General features: G+C 39.7%; 1 pseudogene; it reads right to left on the bottom strand.

Moving 5' to 3' along the window:
* Positions 1-4079: 4079 nt before the first annotated feature.
* Positions 4080-5461, bottom strand: LOC133053744 (endogenous retrovirus group K member 7 Gag polyprotein-like; annotated as a pseudogene).
* Between the last annotated feature and the right edge of the window lie 14158 nt (positions 5462-19619).

Raw genomic sequence — 19619 nt, 5'->3', positions numbered from 1 at the left:
CCAATCTGAGTAACCTTTAACCTCAGAGATGCTCTGGGAGTTGGAGCTCCATCCAGCTTCCGAACTTTCCATGCCTAGCGAGGCTAGGCACTTCCTGACTACCAATTCAAGTTTGAGACCTAGGCCACAGTACAGTAGCAACATAGATTACAAGTCCCTGGAAAGTCTATGATCCGATAGATTAGGTTAGTACTTCTAATTCCCAAGGAGTTATGAAATGGTCAAAGAGACTGAAAAGTATGACCGAGAAAGGAGAGTTCGGTCCACACGCTTTGCCCGTTTCTGGTCAGTTCCCAAAGGAGACATTGGTTGCCTCCTGGCATTGGCAGGTTGGTATAAACCCCCGACAGGTTTCTGCCATAGCTTATGAGGTCACCGCGGGACCGCAGAGCAGGGCTCCTCACTTGCTTCGCTCAGGGCGTTTCATTCGTTCACACAAGCACACCATAGAGTTAGTAAAGTACAGCGGAAAACGTGTTCGCTAGGAGAACAAAGAACTAGAGCTCCAAGCATCCTTACCTTGTCCTGAAGGATCCCGGACGAGCCCCCAAGATGAAAGGTTGCTGCTGAACGATAAGACGCGGGATTCTTGGCCTCCGGAGGAGACGAATTCAATCCGGGGCCAGAGACGAGGCTGGATCGCTCAGAGCTTTTGTGTAATAAAGTTTTATTAAAGTATAGAGAAAGTTTCTGACATAGGCATCAGAAGGGGGCAAAAGAGTACCCCCCTCCTAGTGTTTAGCTGTATGTTATATAGTCACTCACAGTCTGTTAATGAAATGAAAGGAATGTCATAAAATTTAGAATGGCATCAGATAATCCATCCCAGGCCATTAAACGATTGACTTGAATCTTGTAGAAGGGCAGAATACCAACAAATAGTTCCGTTTACATAGATTAGGGGAACAATACCTGAGTAAGTAAGTTAGGCCGTTTGGCGGAACCAACTTGAAGGTAGAGTCTGGGGTTCATTAACATAGCTTAAGACAACATTTCCATACGAAAAAGGAATGTATTGGTTAACTCAAAGTCTGAGAGTAGTTAGCTTTAGGTGAGACCAGGTGTCATGGCAACACAGAATGTTAAGAGAAACCTCCTTTAAAATTTGTATAGAGAAGGAAAAACAGATCGCTGGTTTGTTTCTTCCTGCCGCTTAAGAGAGATAAAAATGTCTGGCACTTACAGCCTCTTTCCTCCATTTGGAGACCCCTGGCCTTCCTGCCTGTTACCCTCTCAGCATCTAGGTTGCTTCCATGTCCTGGCTATTATAAACAGTGCTGCGATGAACATTGGGGTGCACGTGTCTCTTTAAGATCTGGTTTCCTCAGTGTGTATGCCCAGAAGTGTACTTTAAATGACCAAAGGAAGGGACATGAGTGACATCCATTTGCCAAAGATGATTCGGTAGAAGCCCGCGAGGATTAATGCCAAGGTATGGAACTGGGAGAAACTTAGGGCAAACAGAACAAGATTTAACAATTTGTCGTTCAGTCTCTCGAGGGATTTGAAATTGCAAATGAAGAGTATTACTATTTTGGTGATGTAGCGCATGTGATCGTTGTGCTGCTTCCACCTGTGAAAGAAAACCTCTAGTGTGAGAATCAGCCATTTGATTTCCCATAGATAGAGGTCCAGGAAGTCCAGTGTGGGCACATAAATGCCCAAAGAAGCAGGGTAAGGTGCGCTGTTGCAGCAGAGACTGAATTGAACGTAACAAATGTTGAATGTTAGAATTCACAGTAGAAATAAAGGGAACGGTTTCTATATATTGCAAAGCATGAGCAATGTATTTGCTATCAGTAAACAAATTAAAAGACTGTGAGGGATATCGTGAACATACTTTGTGAACGGCTGAAAGCTCTACTTCTTGAGCCGATGCATAGTTTGTCTGACAGGAGAAAGGGGTATCATTAACCACAAAGGCAGCAGTTCCATTGGAGGATCCGTCAGTAAAGATCGTAAGAGCATCTTGAATAGGAACATTAGAAACATTCTTTGGAAAAATAAATGAATGCTGGCTGGCAAAATGCAAAAATTTATCAGAAGGTAAATGATTAATAATTTGACCTGTAAAGGAGGAAAAAGCCAAAGCCCACGAATCATTAAACTGAAAAAGCCATCCCTGCTGTTCTTTGGTATAGGGCACATAAATGTAAGCAGGATTGACTCCCAACATTTCTCTGGAAAGACGCCTTCCTTTGGCAACGAGGAGGCTAATGAAATCAAAAAAGGAGTAAGAACTTTTGAAGGTGATACAGGTAAATGGATCCACTGTAAGGGAGCATTTTGGTATAACACTGCCATCGGGGTATGTTTAGAGGGAAACACATATAGTCCCCACGGTTGAGAAAAATCACAGTAGGTAGCAAAATGCTGAGAGAGGGACTGTTCAACTAGGGCCAGAGCAGCTCTCCCCTCATCGTTTAGTATTCTAGGGGAGGAAGGGTCAGTGGATCCTTTCAAAATATCAAACAAAGGCTTCAATTCTCCAGTAGTCAATTTTAGATAGGAACGGATCCAATTTATGTCCCCTAATAATTTCTGAAAGTCATTTAAAGTCTTCAGATTGTCTTTTCGAATCTGAAGTTTCTGCACTCGAAAAGTCTCTCTCTCTAGCCTAAACCCCAAATAAGAAAATGGCGGGGATCGTTGTATTTTTTCAGAAGCAATTTGCAATCCAAATTTAGTTAATTGAAGCAATAGCAGGTCATACGCTTGCAAAAGAATACCCTCTATACAATGAGCAAGTAAAATGTCATCCATATAATGAACTAAATAAACTTCAGGATAAGCCTTTCGAACGGGGTCAATCGCCTGATCAACAAGTTTTTGACAAAGTGTGGGGCTGTTAGCCATACCCTGTGGAAGAACTTTCCAATGATATCTTCGTGCAGGCTGTTTAAAATTTGTGGAGGGGATGCTAAAAGCAAAGCGATGGCAATCATTAGGTTGCAGGGGTATGGTGTAAAAACAATCTTTTAAATCTATAATTATTTTATAGGTTGCACGTGGCATCCCAGCAGGTGAGGGCAAACCAGGCTGGAGTGGTCCCATAACCACCATGGTCTCATTAACTTTTCAAAGATCTTGAAGCAATCTCCATCTGCCAGATTTCTTTTTAATAACAAATATAGGGGAATTCTAAGGTGAATTAGAAGGCTCAATATGTCCTAAATGCAATTGCTCCTGTACCAACTGCTCAGCTGCAGCAATCTTTTGTTTGGTCAGGGGCCACTGATCAACCCAGACAGGCTCATCAGTTTTCCAGCTGTTTGAGTCTGCATGGATTACAGGAGAATCAGTAACCCCCATTAAAAACATCCTAGCCCAGATCTGAACGGTTTTGAGTAGGGCAATATGGGTTGAGTAATTACCTTGATTATCTTTTCCTTGCCCCTGTTGAGGGAGGAGTCCTTGGTTTAACATCATGTTAGAAACAGCTTTATTTTGGGGCAAACATATAAACTCCCATTTGTTGCATAACTTCTCTTCCCCATAAATTGACTGGGAGATGAGGGAGAATAAAGGGCTGGAAATCTCCTTCATGTCCTTCAGAGTCCCTCCAGTGCAGGATGCGGCTGCTCTGCTGTGGACTTTGAGACTGTCCTATTCCCCTCAAAGTGGAGTAAGCTTCTTGTTTGAGCCTCAGTATGGCTGAGGCCAATGCTCCTCAGCTATAACTGATACATATGCACCAGTATCTAAAATTCCTGAAAATGTTTTATTCTCAATAAAAAGGCCTAATTTAGGCCGTTCAGCAGAAATAGACTGTGCCCAGTATACATCAGATGAACCAAAACTATCAGTATTGTGCTCTCGTTTAGAGGCAACTTTCCCCTCCATGTGAAGAGGCAACAGAACTAACTGGGCTATTCGTTGATTTGTGGGAATACTGATTATCTTTAAAGGTGCGTGGGCCATAATTTTGAGTTCTCCCGTATAATCTGCATCAACTACTCCAGGGGATACCGATAAGCCTTTCATGGTCCAACTACTTCTGCCAATAATTAAGCCTACAGTTCCTTTTGGTAAAGGCCCGAAAACTCCAGTGGGAATGGCTTGCATCCCCATATCAGGTGTTAGTACTGTGTGGGCGGCGGCACACAAGTCCAATCCTGTGCTGCCTGAGGTAGCTCGGAGGAGGCTCTTAATATCGGGCCGGTTAGGTTGGGCTGAAGTTCGTTCTGAAGTGCCCCATAACACTGTTTCGGGGCCTGGGGCTGGCCCCTCACTCAGTTTCCTGACTGCGGCGGAAGAGGTTTGCCATCCACATCTGTCTTAGATCTGCAGTCTCTAGCCCAGTGTTTTCCTTTCTTACATCTAAGGCATACCTTAGGATTCTTGCTGCTATCTACGTTGTTTTTCTTAGAGCATTGTGCCATGCGGTGTCCCAATTGTCCACATGAGAAACAACTGCCAGGAGGCCCTCCCTTCTTTACACTACCCTTGTTCTTAGTTTGTTGATATAAAACTTCCTTGATAGTTTTTCCCTGGATAGCAGCAGCCATAGACAATCCCTAAAGATAGGAAGGGCCAATGTCAGCACAAATTCTTACATAATCCGCTAAACCTCCCTTTTTCCTCTAAGGTCTTAAAGCAGCCTGGCAAGCAGTACTAGCATTCTCATATGCCATCTGTTTAGTTACAATAGTGCCGGCTTCTTCATCTCCTATAATTTTTGACACTGCCTCGAGAAGTCGAGTGACAAAGTCCTGATAAGGCTCGTCAGGCCCCTGTCAAAACTTTGATAAGTCTTCAGCCTTCCTATTTGAGGCAGGGAGCCTTTTCCATGCTTTTAAGGCTGCCTCATTAATTTGTGGATAAGCTTGTTCAGGGTAGGTCAGTTGTTGATTAAGGTCTCGAAATTGTCCTTCTCCCATTAGCATGTCAAAAGTAACCTACAGCCCGTTACGGTGGTTACATCTTCAGTGATGCCACAGACCTCGGTGTATTCTGAGCGCCGCAAGAGATAATCACCTCCTGAGAGAAAGGCTCGCGCAACACCCTTCCAATCATTAGGAGGCAAGTATTGAGATGAAAGACTTTCAATTATGGCTAGAGTAAACGGCACAGTAGGCCCGTATTGGGTGCAAGCCTGTTTTAGGTCTTTCAGCTGTTTAAAAGGCAGGGGCTCATGATACCTGCAATGATTAGCATCTTGAAAGACAGGGAAAATCATAGAATATCCCTCAAGATTTTCAACCTGTTCTCGGGCTGTTTTCACAGCCATTTGAAGTGGTGAAAGGACTGGCTTTTTTAGGCTAGATGGGACGTATACAGGCGCTGTTGGAATCAAAGGCGCTTCTGCGAGAGGAGGGGGAGGGAGCGGGACGGGGAGAGGAGGGGGAGGGAGCGGGACGGGCGGCAGCAGCGGGTCAGGATCTAAACCGGCTACAACAGATGGCGTTTTAGAGTGCAACGGCTTAGTTGTATTCATGGGCAATAAGTCTAGTTGTTCCATTCTCTGAGATATGGATGTTAGCATCTCTCTAAGTTCAGAAAAAGGGGGGCCTTGGTCTTTATTCTTTTGTTGAGTTACTATAAAGGCATCCCATCCTTCTTTGTTATGCTCAAAAGCCTGCTGTTTTAAATTGTCTTCCTCATCAGGAGAAAGGTCCGAATCTGAGTCTTGTTCGACAGCAGTAGTCTCATTATCATTTTTTCTGGAACCTGGAACAATTGGGGAGTCATATGTGCTCTGCTACCTGTTGTGGGGCACCTGAACACTTGGGTGTTATAAGTTTCAAGGTTGTTTCAAGTTTCCTACTCTCGTGTTCTGAGTTTAAACAATCCCTTATTAGAGTCCATAGAGAATAAGCATCAAGAGAAACTTTGTCCAGTCCACGGAGGGTATAGACCATTTGAATTTGTTCTCCTAACTTTGCCCAAGTTTCGAGGCTAACAGTTCCTTCCTCCGGGAACCAGGGACAAGTTTCCTCCACAAAGGCAAGACATCTTTCTAGTTTCTGGTTAGACACAGAAATTTCTCTAGCTTTTAGCATAGTTTTTAACATAGAAACAAAGAACTGCCTGCTATTACTTTGCCCCATAATTTTTACTCTCAACTATACCCTCTCCACCCACAGTTTTCCAACGAAACCTGAATAGGTGAGGTTTCCTTCTGGGATCACTTTCAATATTTCAGGTGGCTGGGCGCTGGGATCCGCTCACGTCCCTAAGTTCAGGCGCCACTTGCCGGGCCTGCCAGCAAATGAACAGGTTGAGGACGCAATCACCAGAGCACCTGAGAAAGAAAAGACTCGGAAAGATGGGGTTGAGAGGGGCGGAGTCAGCTTGTGACTGATTCCGACGACTTTATTGAGGGGTAACATCCATATATATGCTAACAGCACTCACTAAATTTTAGATCAAAGACATGCATACGTGCAGAACTGCAGACAGGAATTTTATCTCGACTCTAAGACTAGCAGAGCATGGCGCTGGCGTCTTACAATCAGTTAAAGATTGCCTAGACATAAACCATTTGCAGAAGCCTGACAACCTTATCAGAGTCAGGAGAATGGGCAAAAGGTGGCTGCACCAATTTCCTTGAGGGAGATGAGAAAGGCCAATTCGCGCTTTAATAAATCAGGGGTGGCAGGACAGAGAGGGACTTCTTGATCTCTCTCAGGGCCAAGAAAGAGCCTGAGCAGTCAGGCTGGCTCCCCGCACTTCAGGCCACAAGGGAATGGCAGGACATACTTAAAGTAATGAAAGAGAATAACCCACAACCCAGATTACTGTACTGATCAACGATCTCATTCAGATATTAAGGACAATTCAAAAGATTTACAGACATGCAAAAGTTGAGAGAATTCAGCAACACCAAACCAGCTCTTCAACAAATGCTAAAGGATCTTCTCTAGACAGGAAACACAGAAAGGTTGTATGAAAGTGAACCCAAATCAACAAAGCAAATGGCAATGGGCCCATTCTTATCAATAGTTACCTTAAATCTAAATGGGTTGAATGCCCCAATGAAAATACAAAGACTGACTGAATGGATACAAAACCAAGACCCCTATATATACTGTCTACAAGAGACCCACCTCAAAGCAAGGGACACTTACGGACTGAAAGTGAAGGTCTGGAAAAAAATATTTCACGGAAACGGAGACCAAAAGAAAGCAGGAGTCGCAATATTTATATCAGATAAATTGACTTCAAAATAAAGGCTGTGAAAAGAGACAAAGAAAGACACTGCATAATGATCAAAGGATCAATCCAAGAAGAAGATATAACAATTATAAATATTGTGCTGTTATATTATATATTTAATATAGAAATTATGTATTGTATATTTATAATATATTATTTTCAAAAATTATCAAATTTTAAAATTAAATATATTAAAAATTCCAACATATGGAGGCTAAATAACATGCTTCTGAATAACCAACAGATCATAGAAGAAATAAAAATATAAATCAAAACATGCATAGAAACGAATGAAAATGAAAACACAACCCAAAACCTATGTGACACTGTAAAAGCAGTGCTAAGGGGAAGGTTTTTAACAATACAGGCTTACCTCAAGAAACAAGATGAAAGTCAAACAAATAACCTGACTTTACACCTAAAGCAACCAGAAGAGGAAGAAATGAAGGACCCCAGTGCTAGTGGAAGGAAAAAAGTCTTTAAAATTAGATCAGAAAAAAATGTAAAAGAAATAAAAGAGACCATAGCAACAATCAACAAATCTAAACGCTGGTTTTTTGAAAAGGTAAGTAAAATTGACAAACCGTTAGCCAGACTCATCAAGAAACAAAGGGAGAAGAACCAAATCTACAAAATTAGAACTGAAAATGGAGAGATCACAACAGACAACTCTGAAATACAAAGGATCATAAGAGACTACTACCAGCAGCTGTATGCCAATAAAATGGACAACTTGGAAGAAATAGACAAATTCTTAGAAAAGTATAACTTTCCAAAACTGAACCAGGAAGAATTCAAAGATCGTAATAGACCCATCACAAGCACGGAAATCGAAACTGTACTCAGAAATCTTCCAGAAAACAAAAGCCCAGGACCAGATGGCTTCACAGTTGAATTCTACCAAAAATTTAGAGAAGAGCTAACACCTATCTAAGAATGCTCAAACTACCATACAATTGCACTCATCTCACACGCTAGTAAGGTAATGTTCACCATTCTCCAAGCCAGGCTTCAGCAATACATGAATCAAGAACTTCCAGATGTTCAAGCTGGTTTTAGAAAAGGCCAAGGAACCAGAGATCAAATTGCCAATATCCGGTGGATCATCAAAAAAAAACAAGAGAGTTCCAGAAAAACATCTATTTCTGCATTACTGACTACACCAAAGCCTTCGACTGTGTGGATCCCAATAAACTGTGGGAAACTCTGAAGGAGATGGGAATACCGACCACCTGACCTGCCTCTTGAGAAAGCTGTATGCAGATCAGGACGCAACAGTGAGAACTAGACATGGAACAACAGACTGGTTCCAAAGAGGAAAAGGAGTACATCAAGGCTGTATATTGTCACACTGCTTATCACACTTATATGCAGAGTACATCATGAGAAATGCTGGGCTGGAAGAAGCACAAGCTGGAATCAAGATTGCTGGGGGAAATATCAATAATCTCAGATATGCAGATGACACCACCATTATGGCAGAGAGTGAAGAGGAACTAAAAAGCCTCTTGATGAAAGTGAAAGAGGAGAATGAAAATTTTGGCTTAAACCTTAACATTCAGAAAACTAAGATCATGGCATCTGGTTCCATCACCTCATGGGAAATAGATGGGGAGACAGTGGAAACAGCGTCAGACTTTGTTCTTTGGGGCTCCAAAGTCACTGCAGATGGTGACTGCAGCCATGAAATTAAAAGACGCTTACTACTTGGGAGTTAAGTTATGACCAACCTAGATAGCATATTACAAAGCAGAGACATTACTTTGCCAACAAAGGTCCGTCTGGTCAAGGCTACGGTTTTTCCAGTGGTCATGTATGGATGTGAGAGTTGGACTGTGAAGAAAGCTGAGTGCCGAAAAATTAATGCTTTTGAACTACGGTCTTGGAGAAGACTCTTGAGAGTCCCTTGGACTGCAAGGAGGTCCAATCAGGCCATCCTAAAGGAGTTCAGTCCTGGGTGTTCATTGGAAGGACTGACACTGAAGCTGAAACTCCAATACTTTGACCACCTCATGCGAAGAGTTGACTCGTTGGAGAAGACCCTGATGCTGGGAGGGATTGGGGGCAGGAGGAAAAGGGGATGACAGAGGATGAGATGGCTGGATGGCATCACTGACTCGATGGGCGTGAGTTTGAGTGAACTCCGGTAGTTTGTGATGGCCAGGGAGGCCTGGAGTGCTGCGATTCATGGGGTCTCAAAGAGTCAGACACACCTGAGTGACTGATCTAAACTGAACTGAACAGCTATCTTACTCAAACTCTTCCAGAAAATTGCAGAAGAAGGCAAACTTCCAAACACATTCTATGAGGTCACCATCACCCCAATACCAAAACCAGGCAAAGATGTCACACACAAAAAGGAAACTACAGGCCAATATCACTGATGAACATAGATGCAAAAATCCTTAGCACAATTCTAGCAAACAGAATCCAACAACATATTAAAAAGATCATACATCATGACCAGGTGGGCTTTATCTCAGGAATGCAAGGATTGTTTAATATCCACAAATCAATCAATGTAATACACCACATTAACAAATTGAAAAATAAAATCCATATGATTATCTCAATGGAGGCAGAAAAAGCCTTTGGCAAAATTCAACATCTGTTTATAATAAAAACTCTCCAGAAAGCAGGCATAGAAGGAACATACCTCAACATCATAAAAGCTATATATGACAAACCCACAGCAAACATTTTCCTCAATGGTGAAATATTGAAAGCATTTCCCTTAATGTCAGGAAAAAGACAAGGGTGCCCACTCTCACCACTACTATTCAACATAGTTTTGGAAATGTTGGCCACAGCAATCACAGCAGAAAAAGAAATAAAAGGAATCCAGATGGGAAAAGAAGAAGTAAAACTCTCACTGTTTGCAGATGATATGATCCTCTACATAGAAAACGCTAAAGACTCTACTAGAAAATTACTAGAGCTAATCAGTAATGTTGCAGGATACAAAATTAACACACAGAAATCCCTTGCATTCCTATACACTAACAATGAGAAAACAGAAAGAGAAATTAAGGAAACAATACCATTCACCATGGCAACAAAAAGAATGCAATACTTAGGAGTATATCTACCTAAAGAAACGAAAGACCTATATATAGAAAATTATAGTACACTGATAAAAGAAATCAAAGAGGACACAAATACACGGAGAAATATAACGTGTTTGAGGAATGGAAGAATCAATATTGTTATCTATAGATTAGATTAAGTGCAATCCCTATCAAGCTACCAATGGTATTTTTCACAGAACTAGAAGAAATGATTTCACAGTTTGTATGGAAATACAAAAAAACTCAAATAGACAAAGCAATCTTGAGAAAGAAGAATGGAACTGGAGGAGTCAACCTGCCTGACTTCAGGCTCTACTACAAATTCACAGTCATCAGGACAGTATGGTACTGGCACAAAGACACAAATGTAGATCAATGGCACAGAATAGAAAGCCCGGAGATAAGTCCACAAACCTATGGACAACTTATTTTAGACAAAGGAGGCAAGGATATACAATGGAAAAAAGACAACCTCTTTAACAAGTGGTGCTGGGAAAGCTGGTCAACCACTAGTAAGAAAATGAAACTGGAACACTTTCTAACACCATACACAAAGATAAACTCAAAATGGGTCATAGATCTAAATGTAAGACCAGAAACTATAAAACTCCTAGAGGAGAACATAGGCAAACCACTCTTTGACATAAATCACAGCAGGCTCCTCTATGACCCACCTCCCAGAATATTGGAAATAAAAGCAGAAATACATGGGACCTAATGAAACTTAAAATCTTTTGCACAACAAAGGAAACTATAAGCAAGGTGAAAAGACAGCCCTCAAAATGGGAGGAAATAATAGGAAATGAAGCAACAGACAAAGGTTTAATCTCAAAAATATACAAGCAAGTCCTGCAGCTCAATTCCAAAAAAATAAATGACCCATTCAAAAAATGGGCCAAAGAACTAAACAGACATTTCTCCAAAGAAGACATACAGATGACCAACAAACACATGAAAAGATGCTCAACATTACTCATTATCAGAGAAATGCAAATCAAAACCACAGAGAGGTACCATTACACACCAGTCAGGATGGCTGCTATCCAAAAGTCTACAAGCAATAAATGCTGGAGAGGGTGTGGAGAAAAGGGAACGCTCTTACACTGTTGGTGGGAGTGCAAACTAGTACAACCGCTATGGAGAAAGGTGTGGAGATTCCTTACACAACTGGAAATAAACTGCCATATGACCCAGCAATCCCACTCCTGGGCATACACACCGAGGAATTTAGATCTGAAAGAGACACGTGCACCCCAATGTTCATCGCAGCACTGTTTGCAATTGCCAGGACATGGAAGCAACCTAGATGCCCATCAGCAGACGAATGGATAAGGAAACAAGTGGTACATATACACCATGGAATATTACTCTGCCATTAAAAAGAATTTATTTGAATCAGTTCTAATGAGATGGGTGAAACTGGAGCCCATTATACAGAGTGAAAAGCCAGAAAGATAAAGACCAATACAGTATACTAATGCATATATATGATATTTAGAAAGATGGTACTGATAACCCTATATGCAAAACAGAAAAAGAGACACAGATGTACAGAACAGACTTTGGGACTCTGTGGGAAAAGGCGAGGGTGGGATGTTCTGCGAGAATAGCATTGAAACAACTATACTATTAAGGGTGAAACAGATCTCCAGCTGAAGTTGGATGCATGAGACAAGTGCTCAGGGCTGGTCCACTGGGAAGACCTAAAGGGATGTGATGGGGAGGGAGGTGGGAGGGGAGATCGGGATGGGGAACACATGTAAATCCATGGCTGATTCATGTCAATGTATGGCACAAACCACTATAATATTGTAAAGTAATTAGCCTCCACCTAATAAAAATAAATGAAAAAAAAAATAAATAAAATAGCTCAACTGGAGGGAATGCTATCCCTCCACTAGGTTTGTTTGCAGTGATTATTCCTAAGGCCCACTTGACGTCGCTCTCCAGAATGTTTGGCACTAGGTGAGTTTGAGTGATCTCTCCATCGGATTATCTTGGTCGTGAAGATATTTTTTGTATAGTTCTTCTATGTACTCTTGCCACCTCTTCCTAATAGCTTCTGTTTCTTAAAAGAAAGCAAGGTCCATATGATTTCTATCCTTTCTTGAACCCATCTTTGCATTAAATGTTCCCTTGTTATCTCTAATTTTCTCGAGGAGATCTCTAGTCTTTACCATTCTATTGCTTTCTTCTATTTCTGAGGAGGGCTTTCTTTGCTCTCCTTGTATTCTTTGGAACTCTGCATTCAAACGGGTATATCTTTCCGTATCTACATTGCTTTTCACTTCTCTTCTTTTTACACCTATTTAAAAGGTCACCTCAGAGAGGCATTTTGCTTTCTTGCATTTCTTTTTTTGGGGTGGTCTTGAGTCCTGTCTCCTGTACAATGTCACGAACCTCCGACCATAGATCATCAGGCACACTGTCTATCAGATCTATTCTTAAATCTAAATCTATCTTAAATCTATTTCTCCCTCCCACTGTAGAGTCATAAGGGATTGACATAGGTCACACCTGAATGGTTTCCCCTTCTTTCTTCTATTAAAGTGTGAATTTGGCAATAAGAAGTTCATGATCTGAGCCAGAGTCAGCTGCTGGTTGTGTTCCTTTTTTTTTTTTTTTTTGCTGATTGTATAGAGCTTCTCCATTTTGGCCGTAAAGAATATAATCAACCTGATTTTGATGTTGTCCATCTGGAGATGTCCATGTGTAGAGTCTTCTCGTGTTGTTGAAAGAGGGTGTTTGCTATGACCACTGCATTCTCTTGGCAGAACTATATTAGCCTTTTCCCAGCTTCATTCTCTACTCCAAGGCCAAAGTTACCTATTACTCCTGGTGTTTTTTGACTTCCTACTTTTGCATTCCAGTGCCCTATAATGAAAAGGACATCTTTTGGGGGTATTAGTTCGAGAAGGTCTGGTAGGCTTTAATAGAATCACTCAGCTTCCATTTCTTCAGCATTACTGGCCAGGGCATAGATTTGGATTACCGTGATATTGATTGATTTATCTTGGAAACGAACAGAGATCACTCTGTCACTTTTGAGATTGCATTCAAGTATTTCATTTCAGACTCTTCTTTTGACTCTGATGGCTACTCCATTTCTTCTAAGGGATTCTTTCCCACAGTCATTGATATAATGGTCATCTGAGTTAAATTCACCCATTCCAGTCCATCTTAGTTCGCTGATTCCTAGATTATCGATGTTCACTCTTGCCATCTGTTATTTGACCACTTCCAATTTGCCTTGATTCATGGACCTAACATTCCAGGTTCCTATGCAATATTGCTCTTTACAGTGTTGGACCATGCTTCTATCTCCAGTCCCATCAAAAACTGGATGTTGGTTTTGCTTTGGCACCATCCCTTCATTCTTTCTGGAGTTATTTCTCCACTGATCTCCAGTAGCATGTTGGGCACCTACCGACCGGGGGAGTTCACCTCTCAGTGTCCTATGTTTTCGCCTTTTCAAACTGTTCATGGAGTTCTCAAGGCAAAAAAAAAAAAAAAAAAAAAAAAATCCGAAATGGTTTGCCATTCCCTTCTCCAGTGGACCACGTTCTGTCAGACCTTTCCACTATGACCCAAGCATCTTGGGTGGCCCCAGGCGGCATGGCTTACTTTCATTGAGTTAGACAATTCTGTGGTTCATGTGATCTGATTGGCTAGTTTTCTGTGATTGCAGTTTCAGTCTGTCTGCCTTCTGACGCCCTCTCAGTGCCTACCATCTTGCTTGGGTTGAATAGCAAGTATGGACCCTGATTTAAGGAATCCTGATGGGAAAAAAAATTACCAGCAAGAATGCAAACTACCACTCACCAAGAAAAAAAATGAGAAAGATTCATACCTTAGCTTCAATTTCTCTTTCAGTTTCAAATTTCATTATTTTCCTCTATTTATGATATAGATCTCTGAGATTTCATTTTGCTTTTTTATATTCCTCAGCTATAGGAATAACTGAAAAATATGCTTTTCATAGAAGCCAATGATTATTTTATTTTTAGATGATCTTGGGATAGGCAACCAAAGTTGTTGACTTTAACTTGCAATCATTTTTTTTTTATTTTTGAGGGAATTGTTTCTGCAAGTCCAGAATTTATTAAGATTTAAAACCTTAAAAATTATGTTTCTTCTTGGTTCCACTATTCAGGTTGTCCTGGAGAAGGAAATGGGTACCCAACCCAATATCCTTGCCTAGAAAAGCCCATGGACAGAGGAGCCTGGTGGGCTGCAGTCCATGAGGTTGCAAAGAGTCGGGCATGATTCAGTGACTAAGATGTACACCCATGCAGGTTGTATTATTCAGAAACAATCCTTTACTCCTGAATGCAGGCGAGTCGAATCAGAAGCTAAAATAGATGTGAGTTGTCATAATTTTTTCCATTTGGAAAGGAGAAGCTATCAAAGCTCATCAAGCAGGTCAATCTAAAATTAAAATCTCAAAACGACTTGTAAACTGAAAAAAAAAAAAAAAAAAAACCCTTCTGGAAGAATTTAAAATAAACTCTCATAGACATTTCTAAAAAAGAAAAATCAAGGAAAACAGAAGAACAGTGTCTTCAGAGACAGTGAGACTGAGATGAGCAGAGCACAGACTGACATTTCAGCATGATTGAAGAAATGAAACTTAAAGGAACAATGTGAAGATTGAGAAAATCATAGAATACAGAATCCTAAAAGTTTATTTATCCTCAAGAACTTGCTTCCTGTCACATGGATTAGCTGGCGAATGACAATTTTCTCTGGCTAGAGCAAAGTAGAGGGTGCCTGAGGAACATAAATGGCTGCTGGAGAAAGGTTAGAACACTGGGTCATGTGTAGTTGGGAAATCACATACATTTTTGGCCATTGGGGGACAATTATGACAGCAAATGTGGCTGAATCTATGCATGTAAGTGGTAAAATTAGTGTAACTGATATCTACATAGGGTATGTGGGTATCTACATAACATAGGGTATGGTGGGATAGAAAATGAAGTAGTCAAGAATGACTACTACTGTCAATAACAGGAGAGAATGTGTTGCTAATGTTGTTCAGTCACTTATTCATGTTCATCCCTTTGCAACCCCATGGCCTGTGTCCCATCAGTCTTAGCTTCCCTATCTCCCAGAATTTGTTCAGACTCATGTCCATAGAGTTGGTGATACTATAACCCTTTCAACATCTGCTACCCACTTCTCCTTTTACCTTCAATATTTCCCAGTATCAGGGCATTCTCTAATGAGACAGCACTCTGCATCAGGTGGCCAAAGGGGGAAAGAACACTGAAAGATAACAAAGGTGTTTCCAAGGAAGTCTCTCGAAACCGTCTAAGATATAGGTGTAGAAAACGCCTTTGGCAAAATTCAGCACCCGTTTATGATAAAAGCTGTAGAAGAAGTGGGAACAGAGAGAATCTTCTTCAACTTAATAAAGGCCATGTATGGATAAAACCACTGTTTGCATGCTTCTCATAGGTAAAATCTGAAACATGCTGCCTAAGTTCATGAAAAAAACAAAGTTGCCAACTCTTACCTCTGTTAATCAACATAATCTTGTGACTTCTAGCTACAGAAATCAGTGAAGAAGGAGAAGACAATGATTACCAGAAAACTCTAAAAGAAGGGGTAAAACTGTTACTGTTTGCAAACATATATTATTATGCCAGTGGATCATAAGATGCGACCAGAAAATTAGTAAACATAGTCAATGACTTTAGGGAAGTTTCTGGATACAAAATGAACACAAAGAAATCTACACATAACAACAGTAAACCAAAAACAAAAATTAAGGAAACAATTTAATTCACCATTGTAACAAGAAAAATACAATCTCTGGGAATGAACCTGCCTAAACAGAGAAAAAACTTGTGCACAGAAAAGAACCAGGTATGGATAAAACAAATGAAAGATGACACAAATGGAATGAGAGATATACTATTCTTTGGACTGGAAGAATCAATGCTGTGGAAATGGCTACACTACAAAAAGGAGCTTACAGATTCAGTTCAACCCCTATTAATTTATGAATGACATTTTTTCACAGAATTGGAACAAAAAATCTTTACAACTTGATGGAAACACGAAGACTTTGAATAACGAAACAAAGTGGAGAAAGAAAAATGAGTTGTAGGAGGCAGGTTTCCCCACTTCAGTCTATGCAAAAAAAAAAAACAAAAAAAAAAAACAAAAAACAAAAAACCAAAAAAAAAAAAAACCCATAGTAATCAGCATGGCATGCAATTGGCACAAAATTGTGATTAAAGCCAATGGAACAGACAGAAAACCCTAAGCTAATCTCTTGCCCACATGATCACCTGACCTATGATAAAGGAGGAAACAATATGCAATGGAGAGAAGATAATATGTTCGATAAGTTATGCTGGAAAATCTGGACATGTTCCCCTGCAATACTGTTCTTTACATCATTTGATTTTACTTTCATCACCAGACACATCTACAATGAGGTTTATTTCCACTTTGGGGCAACCAGCTAACGCTTTTTGTAACCATTAGTTATTACCCTCTGCTCCTCCCCAGTAGTATGTTATACTCCTACCATTCTGGAAGACACATCTTTTGGTGTCATACCTTCTTGCCTTTTTGTATAGTTCATTGAGGTCCCATAGCAAGTGTAATGGGGTGGTTTGCCATTCCCTCCTCTAGTGTATCACAGTTAGTCACTCCTTACCACCATAGAAAAAGACAAATTCAAGATGGTATTTAGACCTACATATAAGGCCAGAAATGTAAATCAATAATATTTGAGGAAAGCATAGGTAGAACACAATGTGACATGAAATGCAGTAGCAACTTTATTTTTTCTTCTATCTACCTCCTTGGGAAATGAAAATAAAACCAAAAATAAATAATGAGACCAAAATAAAATTAAAAATTTTGCCCAACAAACCCATAAGCAAGACAGAAATGTAGTCTCATTATGGGAAAAATATTTGCAACTGAAGATGACAACAACAGAGCAATCTCCAAAATATGGAAGCAGCTTATGTGGCTCAATATCAAAAGAATGAGCAACCCAATTAAAACAAATGAACAGATGATGAAATAGACATTTCTCCTAAGAAATTATATGGATTTCCAATAATATATGAAAAGATACTCAGGATCGCTAACTGTGGGAGAAAAGGAAATAAAACTTTCAGTGGGGTATCAACTCACATTTGTCCCATTATCAAAAATATCTACACAAAATAAAGGCCAGAGAGGGTTTGGAGTAAAGGGGACAATCGTGTACTGTAGCTGGGACTGTACATTGATAGACTACAATGGAGAATAGTACGGGTGAATCCTTTAAAAGTAAGAATGAAGCTACAATAGTATCAAAAAGTCCCAATACTTGTCATTTAACTGAGAAAAACAATAATTCCAAAAGATGCACAACCCCAATATTGATGGCAGCAAATGTTCACAATAGCAGGACATGGAAGCAACAGAAATATCCATCTGCAGAGGAATGGATAAAACGAGTTGGTACATGCATGCAACAATCTTAAGATGGAATGAAATCAGGTAAACTGGATAGATGTAGGTGTACTGGAACAGTGTCATATATAATGAAGCTAAGTCAAAAGAAGAAAAGAAATATCACATTTTTAGCACAAATATATGAGATCTAGGTAAAACTGGTATATATGATTGTCTATGATAAACACAGGTAGGGGCACAGCCAAGGAGAAAGAATATATGGTTATCAAGGATGAAAAGCCGAGTTGTGATAGAAATTGGGAGATTACAACTGATGCATATATACTTTTGATGAATGTGTACAACACAGGGAAGTCTACTTAATACACTGTGGTGACTAGAATCAGAAAGAAGTCAAAAAGTTAAGGGATAGATGTATGGTTGCTGCTAACCTCGTATACTAGTTTTTGTGACCCAAAGGTCTGCAGCATTCCATAATTTTGCTTTAGGGGAGAAACTAACCAAATAATGTAAAACAAGTATACTCCAAATGGACAAAGGGACCTGGTGGGCTGCAGTTCATGGGGTCGCATAGAGTTGGACATGACTGGAGCAACTTAACACACACACATGGAAAGAAATTCAAGTTTTAAGACAGAAATAATACTGTATCTGAGAGAAGTCTATCATATAAAGAAAATAATATCATATTCCCAAGATTTCAGACATATATGAAGCTCTGAGTATAGTATTTGATATTATTTTTACTATTTTAAATTAAAGTATAATTGCTTTACAAAAAAATAAGAATTTATGTTTTAAAAGTATATTAACTTTTTTATAAGCATTGTTATTCTTAATGAATCTCACATTAACTTGGAAGTAAAAAGTGGAACTTGAAATATGTACACCTTAATTACAAATGCAATGCAAATCCTGGAAAAGTGTATCCAATTTCATAACACACTTATTAAGAAAACAGCAATAAAAATAATAGTGTGTATCATAAACTGGTGTATAAGTGAATGTAGAAAGATTGAAAGTTTTTCCCCAAAAGAAAAATCACTTTTAAAAAAGTGGGACAGAACCATAAAGAATCAACTCTGTCTAGTTTACCCATGCTATGTACCTGTGTATTTTATACATTCTAGTGTCTCAATTTTTTATGTATTTATTCTATTCCACTTTTTCTTTAAAACGCCCATTGTATTTGCCACACAATGTCTTTTACCTATTTGTTATGGATGAATGGCAATCTGTGTGCTCTCTTAAATCTTTATTTATTCATTTTAAAAACATTAGTTCATTCACAGAAATTTTAGCTTTCCAAAATCTTTAACCGGTTATACAGATATGCTGAATTATATTCCCAAGATGGCTATAGGTACAAGAAAATCTGAATTTTATTAAGGCATCCTGTTCAAAGGTATCCTGAAATCAACTATACAATTTGGTAAAACAGCCATGTCACCTCACCCATAATGTACCCATTTTAGAAATTCCTGACTGATCTAGATAAGTAACATTTTGAAGGAACGTGCTCCTTTCCCCCCTCACTTTAATTCCTGCTTTTATTTTATTATGATTATTTTGAGTTCAGTAACAGAATGGGAACCATCGTAACCTGAGGTACCCCACGTCAGGACACAGAAAATGCAGACTCCATGGCCATATTATTTCTTTTCTGTCAACTTTTTTCATGCTTATAGATGTGCTGTGGTACTCTTCGGGACCTGAGAGTAAGAAAGTTTGATTTTGAAGTGGTTCTGAATGTTTGATAGTAAGGAATGTCCTGAAATCATAATAAAAATGACAAGGGCTGGCCCACCATCTCTGGTTGGGAAAACGTCTGTGAAATCTGAGGGCAAGGAGTAGAGGCAAGGTAAATGTCTCAGAATTTGAGCCAATAGTACTCTGTGGATGGGCTAAGACTAATCAAAAATAATTGATAATCAATAAGACTGCATGGTTGCCCTTGAAATTAAC

The sequence above is a fragment of the Dama dama genome, unplaced genomic scaffold (assembly GCF_033118175.1).
Source record: "Dama dama isolate Ldn47 unplaced genomic scaffold, ASM3311817v1 ptg000209l, whole genome shotgun sequence".
In the NCBI taxonomy this organism is placed as follows: Eukaryota; Metazoa; Chordata; class Mammalia; order Artiodactyla; family Cervidae; genus Dama; species Dama dama.
This window is presented reverse-complemented; position numbering and strand designations above follow the sequence as displayed.